Source organism: Dermochelys coriacea, chromosome 23 (genome assembly GCF_009764565.3).
Source record: "Dermochelys coriacea isolate rDerCor1 chromosome 23, rDerCor1.pri.v4, whole genome shotgun sequence".
NCBI classification, from domain to species: Eukaryota; Metazoa; Chordata; order Testudines; family Dermochelyidae; genus Dermochelys; species Dermochelys coriacea.
This window is the reverse complement of record NC_050090.1, coordinates 12,836,192-12,844,270: the sequence shown is the minus strand read 5'-3', so window position 1 is coordinate 12,844,270 and position 8,079 is coordinate 12,836,192.

Below are 8,079 nucleotides of genomic sequence, written 5' to 3'. Positions count from 1 at the left end.
GGCTGGCGTCTGCTCTGTTCGCTTCCGGGGTGGTGCCCTTCCCCCTGAATACCCAGAGGGGCCACATCCCAGTGCGGGGCAAGGGGCCCCTGAATACTTGGTCCCCGTGCCCCACCCCACAGGGGCTGCATCTCAACACCAGGTGAGGAGTCCCTGGATATGTAGCCCCTGAGCTGCCCCAGGTTGTAATGGGGTCTGTATTAGCCCCTGTTCCTCTCCTACAGACAGCAGCTGTGTTGGGGGCAGGGGTAAGTTTTGGGGGCCCCTGCCCTTCCAGGGGGGCTCAAGCTCCCTCCAAGGGCTGCCCCCTGACCTGCCTCCTCCTTGGGGCTGTGTAGGGTGGGCCCCCTTATCCACATGAACTAATCATTCTCTCCCCCCCCCCGCTCTGCTGAATGGGGTCTCCCTGAGTTGGTGGGGCAGAGGGGAGCCCAGCAGCTGGGTCACTTATGCTGGAAGTGGCCAGTGCCCTGCCCCTGCAGCCAACCTCCCACCCCAGGGAAGAGGACATGGAAAGCCTGCCCCACCCCTGCTCTCACCCCCTAGAGCCCACTTCCTTCCCAGAGACTGGGAGACAACCCAGGAGTCCCTTCCCCTGCTAAACCAACAATCCCAGAGTGAGGGGCCCAGGGCTTTCTCCACTGCACCCTGTGGCTGTGGGGCAGGGCTATGCCTACAGGGAGATGGGGCAGGCTCACCTTGGGTTGCAGTACTCTCTGTCCATGCCCCAGATGGGTTTTGGAGGGTGCCCTGCTCACAGATCTCTCCTCACAGCCATTACCAGGAACAAAGAGTTTATTTCCAGCCAAAAAAGGGGGGGAGGATTACAAATAATCCAGGAACCCACCCGCACTGAGAACAACAGGGATGTGGCCCTGCAGGCCGCCCCCCCCATTTGGCAAAGGTGGGGAATTGCCTCCCCTTCTCAGGTACCCCCCACCCCACCCCCAAAACGGCTAGAGCCCGGGGCCAGGAGCAGCTGGGCAGAAGGAGAAAACAAAGCGGGAAACTGAGGCAGACAAGGTGATGCTTGAACCCAGCAGTCCTGGCTCCCAGTTTCTTTCTCCCTAACCCCCTTCCCCCCCTCCCCCAGTTTCTCTCCCTGACTGGGAGGGGAGTGTGGACTGGGAGCCAGGACTCATGGGTTCTATCCCTAGCTCCACCCTTAGCTGAGCATGGTCTTTCTGTGCCTCAGTTTACCCTCACCTGTGTGGAAGGGGGAATGATACAGCTCCAGCTGCTTCCAGCACCCAGTTACCATCCCCTCCTCCTGCCTTCATGGGCTGGAATCAATGGGGGGTTTGGCCCCTCCCAGGCCTCAGGACCACAGAGGCCAAATGTGACCAGTCTCCTTCCTCCTAGGAGCAGGATTCAGCCTGCCCCTTCCTGTGCAGACACACCCCCAGGAGGGGGTGCTGTGGGGCCTAATGCTCTATCCAGGCTGTCACACAAATAAGCTACAGCTGTGAGCAGGACCACCTGCCCAGCCCCAATGAGCCCCCTTAGGTGCTGCACCCCAGATTTCCCCATCAGCCACTGGGGTGGGGGAGAATCCAGGCCCCTATCCCAGTCCCACACCTGCCAGCCACTGGGGAAGAGGGGAATCCCCAAAGCCCCACCTCTCCCCCACCCCCCACCTATGCCAGCCTCATGGGCTCATATAGAAGGCAGGCCAGGCTCACCCCACCTGGCCCTCCATGGTGGGGGGCTGGACCCTGTGCAGGAAGTGGAAGCGCGGGCCTTGTCAGCCAGGCTGAGCATCTGCAGGCAGGCCTCCCCCTGCTGGGTGCTCAGGGCCACAGGACCATCCTGCAGGAAGGGGGGTAGCCCCGGTTCTGCCCCCCCCCCCCCCGCCCCGCAGGGCAGCACTGCAGCAGAAGACCAGGAAGCCACTCAGGGCAGCCAGGGCACAGCCCTGCAGGGCATAGAGCTGCCGGCCCCAGCCCTCGAAGCAGCTGGGCACAGTCCAGCACCACCAGCGGGACACCCCCGACCCAGGACACCCGCTGGGGCTTGAACCGCTCTATGTAGCGGGGGCTGCACCGCACCGGCACCTGGGGAGAGGGGAATGGGAGGGTCAGGCCCTGCCCTGGGGGGCAGTGGGCCCTCTGGGCCACAACCCCTTCCCAGGTGGGGGGGGGAGGACCACACCTTCCCCCATTTGGGGGGCCTGCCTATCCCTCCAGGCAACCCCTGCCCCTTGGGGGGTGGGGCCACCCCTCCAAACCATGCCTCCTCCCCATGTGAGGGGTGGACCAGTCCCTCCACTATTCCACATGCAGATACCCAGGTAGGGATAGGGGGGTTCTCCCCTGCTCCCCTCTAGGGGGTGCCAGCTCCCATCTGGTCTCAGGGCAGGGACTGGCTGGCTTGGGGGCCAGGAATGAGGTATGGGGCCTTTTTGCTCTAGGGGGGGCTGGCGGGGCTCACCTGGGCCAGCCGGGTCTCCATGAGCTGGGTCCAGCTGAGCCAGTAGCGGGAGGCGGTGGCCTCAGAGAGCTGGAAGCGAAAGGCCAGATCCTGCAGGAGCAGCCGCACCAGCACCAGGAAGAGCTGGTTCTCAGGGCGCTGGGGGGCCCGGTTCGGCCCCCCGCTGCGGCTCCCCCTCCGTCAGGAAGGCCAGGAATGCAGCCAGGCGCTGGGCGCTGCCAAAGCCAGTGTAGAACCGCAGCCACTTGCCGTCGTCCCAGACGCTGGCCAGGCAGAACCGGCCCGGCCCGGCCCAGCCCCCCTGCTCCTTCAGTTTCTGGCCGACGTGCAGCATTGAGCTGCGGCTCCGCTCCAGCTCCTCCCGCAGCCCCCGCATCCGGCTCACCAGCTGGTCCCGCTCGCACCGCAGGTTCCGGTTCTCCGCCTACAGCACCACGATCCGCTGGCCTAGCTCCGCCGCCAGCACCCAGCACTCACTCTCCGACCTCTCCTGTGGCATGCAGAGCCAGAGATGCGGCTGACTCTGGGGTGGGACTAGGTATCCGGGGACCCGGCGCTGGGACACAGCCCATCTTCGGTGGGGCACAGGAGCTGGATATCCAGGGGCCCAGCGCTGGGACGCGGCTGACTCGGGTGGGGCACAGGGGCTGGGTATGGGGGACCCCTTGCCCAGTGCTGGGATGCAGCTGACTCTAGGATGGGGCTGGCTCTATGGGGACCCCTTGCCCAGCACTGGGATGAGGCTGACTCTGGGATGGGGTATGAGAAGGGCACTCCCCACAATGATCCCCCCTGCCCCCTCCTTCAGCACAGTGCCCCCAGTGCCTCACCCCTCACCTGCACCTCCTGACAGCGCTCCTGGCTTGCAGCCAGGGCCTCCTGAAAGCTCTGCAGCAGCTGGCTCTGCCGATGCACCATCTCCTGCAGCTCCCGCACCATGCGGCCCAGTGCGGCCGGCTCCTGTGGGACACCGTAGGCCCCATGGTCATGCTGCACGGCCGGCTGAGCCCCACCCCAGTGCTGGGCATAGCAGGGGGACACCCCCGCCATCTCCATCAGCTCAACTGCCAGAACCAGGTCTCCAATGCCAGATGGGGCTTCCACTGCAGGGACAGGGTGTGGGGTCACTGGGGGAGAGAATCCAGGAGTCCTGGCTCCCAGCTCTAACCACTAGACCCCACTCCTCTCCCAGAGCCAGGGAGAGAACCCAGGAGTCCTGCCCCTCTGCAGGATGGTACCTTTGTCCTCAGGCATCTCTCCTGGAAGCTGGCAGCCCGGACGGATTCTCCTTCTTTGGGGTTCCAGCAGGTTCCTCAAAGCGCCTTGCCGAGCTCTGCTGGGTGCCTCATCCTGCACTTTGTGCTCCGGCCCGTGGTGGGTGCCGGAGATGTTGTATGGGGAGATCTTGGCAAACCAGTAAAGTGCCTGAATCACTAACGTTTACTGCTAACAGCAGCCTAGTCAGCTGGCCATAAAGTGGCCATGCAGCGGCCTTAGCTTAACCAAGGCAGGAGGGGAGCGGGTTTTGGGTCCCTGCTAAGAATGTTGAAATTGCTGATACGTGTATTTTAGAAAAATAGGAATATATCTATCAGGGCATTAAGGCATGTACACGCTAAAACCATGTTTGGTTAAATTAATGATCAGAAGGAACCCTCTTGCCTGACCTTTAAAAATTGCTCGCTTAGGAAGTGTTCTTTAAGTAACATGTCATCGTATTACTAATGTATAAATAAGGGGGAAAAGTTTGTTCGGGAGAGTTTCTTCAGGGACACTCCCTCTGGACGCATCTCAGGGTCCAGACTGAAGTTTGGCCGACGGAAGCCTGTCACAGCGCCACTCGAGGGCCACACTCAGCTTCAGTAATTATCGAGGGTTGGGGGCGTTTCACTAACCTGTTGCGGACGTGTGTAAGTGCTTGAGACTAAGTAAAGTTTAGCTTTAAGTGAAAGCACTCTTGTGTTGTCCTGTTTGTGCCAGCCATCAATCGGCCATGTCTCCCCTGATTCATTTCCTGACACCACCTTGCACAGAGGAAAAGTTACCAAGAACTTTGAATTGAAAGAACCCCGGGGACAACATGGCTGGGTTCATGATACTCCTGGAGAAATTGGGGGAATGGGGAATAGATTCACCAAGGGCAAGTTATGCCTGACCAACCTGATTGCCTTCTGTGCTGAGATAACTGGCTGTGGATATGGGGAAAGTGGGGGATGTGATATATCTTGACTTTAACAAAGCTTTTGATACGGCCTCCCACAGTATTCTTGCCAGCAAGTTAAAGAAGTATGGGCTGGACGAATGGACTATAAGGTGGATAGAAACCTGGCTAGATTGTCGGGCTCAACAGGTAGCGATCAAGGGCTCGATGTCTAGTTGGCAGCTGGTATCAAGCGGAGTGCCCCAGGGGTCCGTCTTGGGGCCGGTTTTGCTCAACATCTTTATTAATTATCTGGATGATGGGATTAATTGCACCCTCAGCAAGTTCACGGGTAACACTGAGGGGAGAGGTAGATACGCTGGAGGGTAGGGATAGGATACAGAGGGACCTAGACAAATTAGAGGATTGGGCCAAAAGAAATCTGATGAGGTTCAACAAGGACAAGTGCAAGGTCCTGCACTTTGGACGGAAGAATCCCATGCATTGCTACAGGCTGAGGACCGACTGGCTAAGCAGCAGTTCTGCAGAACAGGACCTAGGGGTTACAGTGGACGAGAAGCTGGATATGAGTCAGCTGTGTGCCCTTGTTGCCAAGAAGACCAACGGCATATTGGGCTGTATTAGTAGGAGCATTGTCAGCAGATGGAGGGAGGTGATTATTCCCCCTATTCGGCACTGGTGAGGCCATGCCAGTTTTGGGCCCCCCACTACAGAAGGGATGTGGACAAATTGGAAAGAGTCCAGCAGAGGGCAACAAAAATGATCAGGGGGCTGAGGCACATGACTTATGAGGAGAGGCTGAGGGGACTGGGGTTATTTAGTCTGCAGAAGAAAAGAGCGAGGGGGGGATTTGACAGCAGCCTTCAACTCCCTGAAGGGGGTTCCAAAGAGGATGGAGCTGGGCTGTTCTCAGTGGTGGCAGTCGACAGAACAAGGGGTCATGATGGTCTCAAGCTGCAGTGGGGAAGGTCTAGGTTGGATATTAGGGAAACCTATTTCACAAGGAGGGTGGTGAAGCACTGGAATGGGTTCCCTAGGGAGGAATATCTCATTCCTTAGAGGTTTTTAAGGCCTGGCTTGACAAAGCCCTGGCTGGGATGATTTAGTTGGGGTTGGTTGTGCTTTGAGCTGGGGGTTGGACTAGAACCTCCTGAGGCCTCTTCCAACCTTGATCTTCTGTGATTCTATAGACCAGAGATCCCTGTCCGCGGTTGAGGGAGCTGCTATTCCCCATTCCTCCAGCCTTGAATTTACCCACAATCTCTCCTTTCCTCCTACCTCTCCCCGCCTTCCCTTTGCAGCCATCCCAGCGGGAGCAGGATAACAACCTACTACTGCTGTCAGCTCACGGAGCCAATTCTTCAGGGGCTTTGGGTGGGTGTTAGTGGGCACTGGTCCAGGGCCTGAGGAACCCACCTTCTGTTGCCTGCCCTGGCACAGGCCCTGGCAAAGGAGCATCCGCTGGGTTTCTGTGCCTCTGGTTCCCTCTCTGTAGCAGGGGACAATGAGCCCCGGCCTCTCAGCCAGGGGGTGTCAGGATGGTAGAAACACGGTGAGATGCTCGGGGGGCGGGACAGACAGGTAACAGGCCAGTCCTACCCCACGCCTTGTACCCAGGACTCCTGGGTTCCACTCCCAGGTCCATTTTCTTGCCCAGTGTGGAGAGGCGACTGCGGGTCGGGAGTGGGGGGCTCCGGGGGGCTGCAGGTCGGGAGTGGGTGGCACCGGCGGAGCCGGGGGAGAGGCTGCGGGTTGGGAGGGGGGGCGCCGGGGGGGCTGCGGGTCGGGAGGGGGGGCGCCGGCAGAGCCGGGGTGGAGCTGCGGGTCAGGAGAGGAGGGCGCCGGGGGGGGGCTGCGGGTCGGGAGGGGGGGCGCCGGTGGAGCCTGGGGGGGGCTGCGGGTCGGGAGGGGGGGCGCCGGTGGAGCCTGGGGGGGGCGGCGGGTCGGGCGGGGGGGCGCCGGGGTGGAGCTGCAGATCGGGAGAGGGGGGCGCCAGGGGGGGCTGTGGGTCGGGAGAGGGGGGCGCCGGGGGGGGCTGCGGGTCAGGGGGGGCACTGGCGGAGCCTGGGGGGGGGCTGCGGGTCGGGAGGGGGGGCGCCGGCGGAGCCTGGGGGGGGCTGCGGGTCGGGAGGGGGGCCGCCGGTGGAGCCTGGGGGGGGCTGCGGGTCGGGAGGGGGGGCGCCGGCGGAGCCTGGGGGGGGCTGCGGGTCGGGAGGGGGGGGCGCCGGTGGAGCCTGGGGGGGGCTGCGGGTCGGGGGGGGGGGGCGCCGGGGTGGAGCTGCAGATCGGGAGAGGGGGGCGCCAGGGGGGGCTGTGGGTCGGGAGAGGGGGGCGCCGGGGGGGGCTGCGGGTCAGGAGAGGAGGGCGCCGGGGGGGGGGCTGCGGGTCGGGAGGGGGGGCGCCGGTGGAGCCTGGGGGGGGCTGCGGGTCGGGAGGGGGGGCGCCGGGGTGGAGCTGCAGATCGGGAGAGGGGGGCGCCAGGGGGGGCTGTGGGTCGGGAGAGGGGGGCGCCGGGGGGGGCTGCGGGTCAGGGGGGGCACTGGCGGAGCCTGGGGGGGGCTGCGGGTCGGGAGGGGGGCCGCCGGGGGCGGTTGCGGGTCGGAAGGGGGGGCGCCGGCGGAGCCTGGGGGGGGCTGCGGGTCGGGAGAGGGGGGGTTGCGGGTGGGGGGGGCGCCGGGGAGGCCGCGGGGGGGCCTGCGGGGGGGGCACCGCCGAGGCCGGTACCTGCAGCGCTGGAGGGGGGCTGGGCTGCAGCATTCTGGCCCCTGAGCCTCGCTCTGGATCGAAGATGGCGGCTGCTCTGAGCCTGCCCTATTCGGGCCCAGCCGGGGGCGGGCACATCTGCCAGGGACAAAGATGGCGGCGGCCATGCGTGAAGCCCGGGGTGGAGCTTGGCTTCCGCCAGAAGCTGGATCTTAACGGGGAGAGGGGAGAGAGATGGGACAAAGGGGGCAGGGCTCTTCCCCTGCCAGAGCTGGGGAGAGAACCCAGGAGTCCTGGCTCGCTGCCCCTCCCCCCGCTCTAAGCACTATCCCCCACTCCCCTCCCAGAGTCAGGAGAGAGCCCAAGGGTCCTGGCTCCCAGCTTTCACTCGCCTGCTCTAACCACTAGACACCACTCCCCTTTGAGACACAGGGATGGAACCCAGGAGTCCTGGCTGCCACCCCCTCCCCAGCTCTGCCCCTACAGCTCTCAGGAATGCTGCCCTGGGTGATTCATGCCCTGCGGAGCTCAGGCCCATGTTGGGCAGCGGCCAGGCATCTGCCAGGGCATCAGGAGCTGCTCACAGTGTCTGGGGCTTTGTCATTAGCCTCTGTGCACGGAGTATCCTGACATTGCCTGGTGGGGGGCTGGGAGCCGGGACTCCTGGGTTCTCTTCCCAGCTCTGGGAGGGGAGTGGGGTCTGATGGTTAGAGCAGGGGGGCTGGGAGTTATCCAGACAGCTGTGTCAATGACTCTCTCTGACCCATTCACGCCAATTACATCAC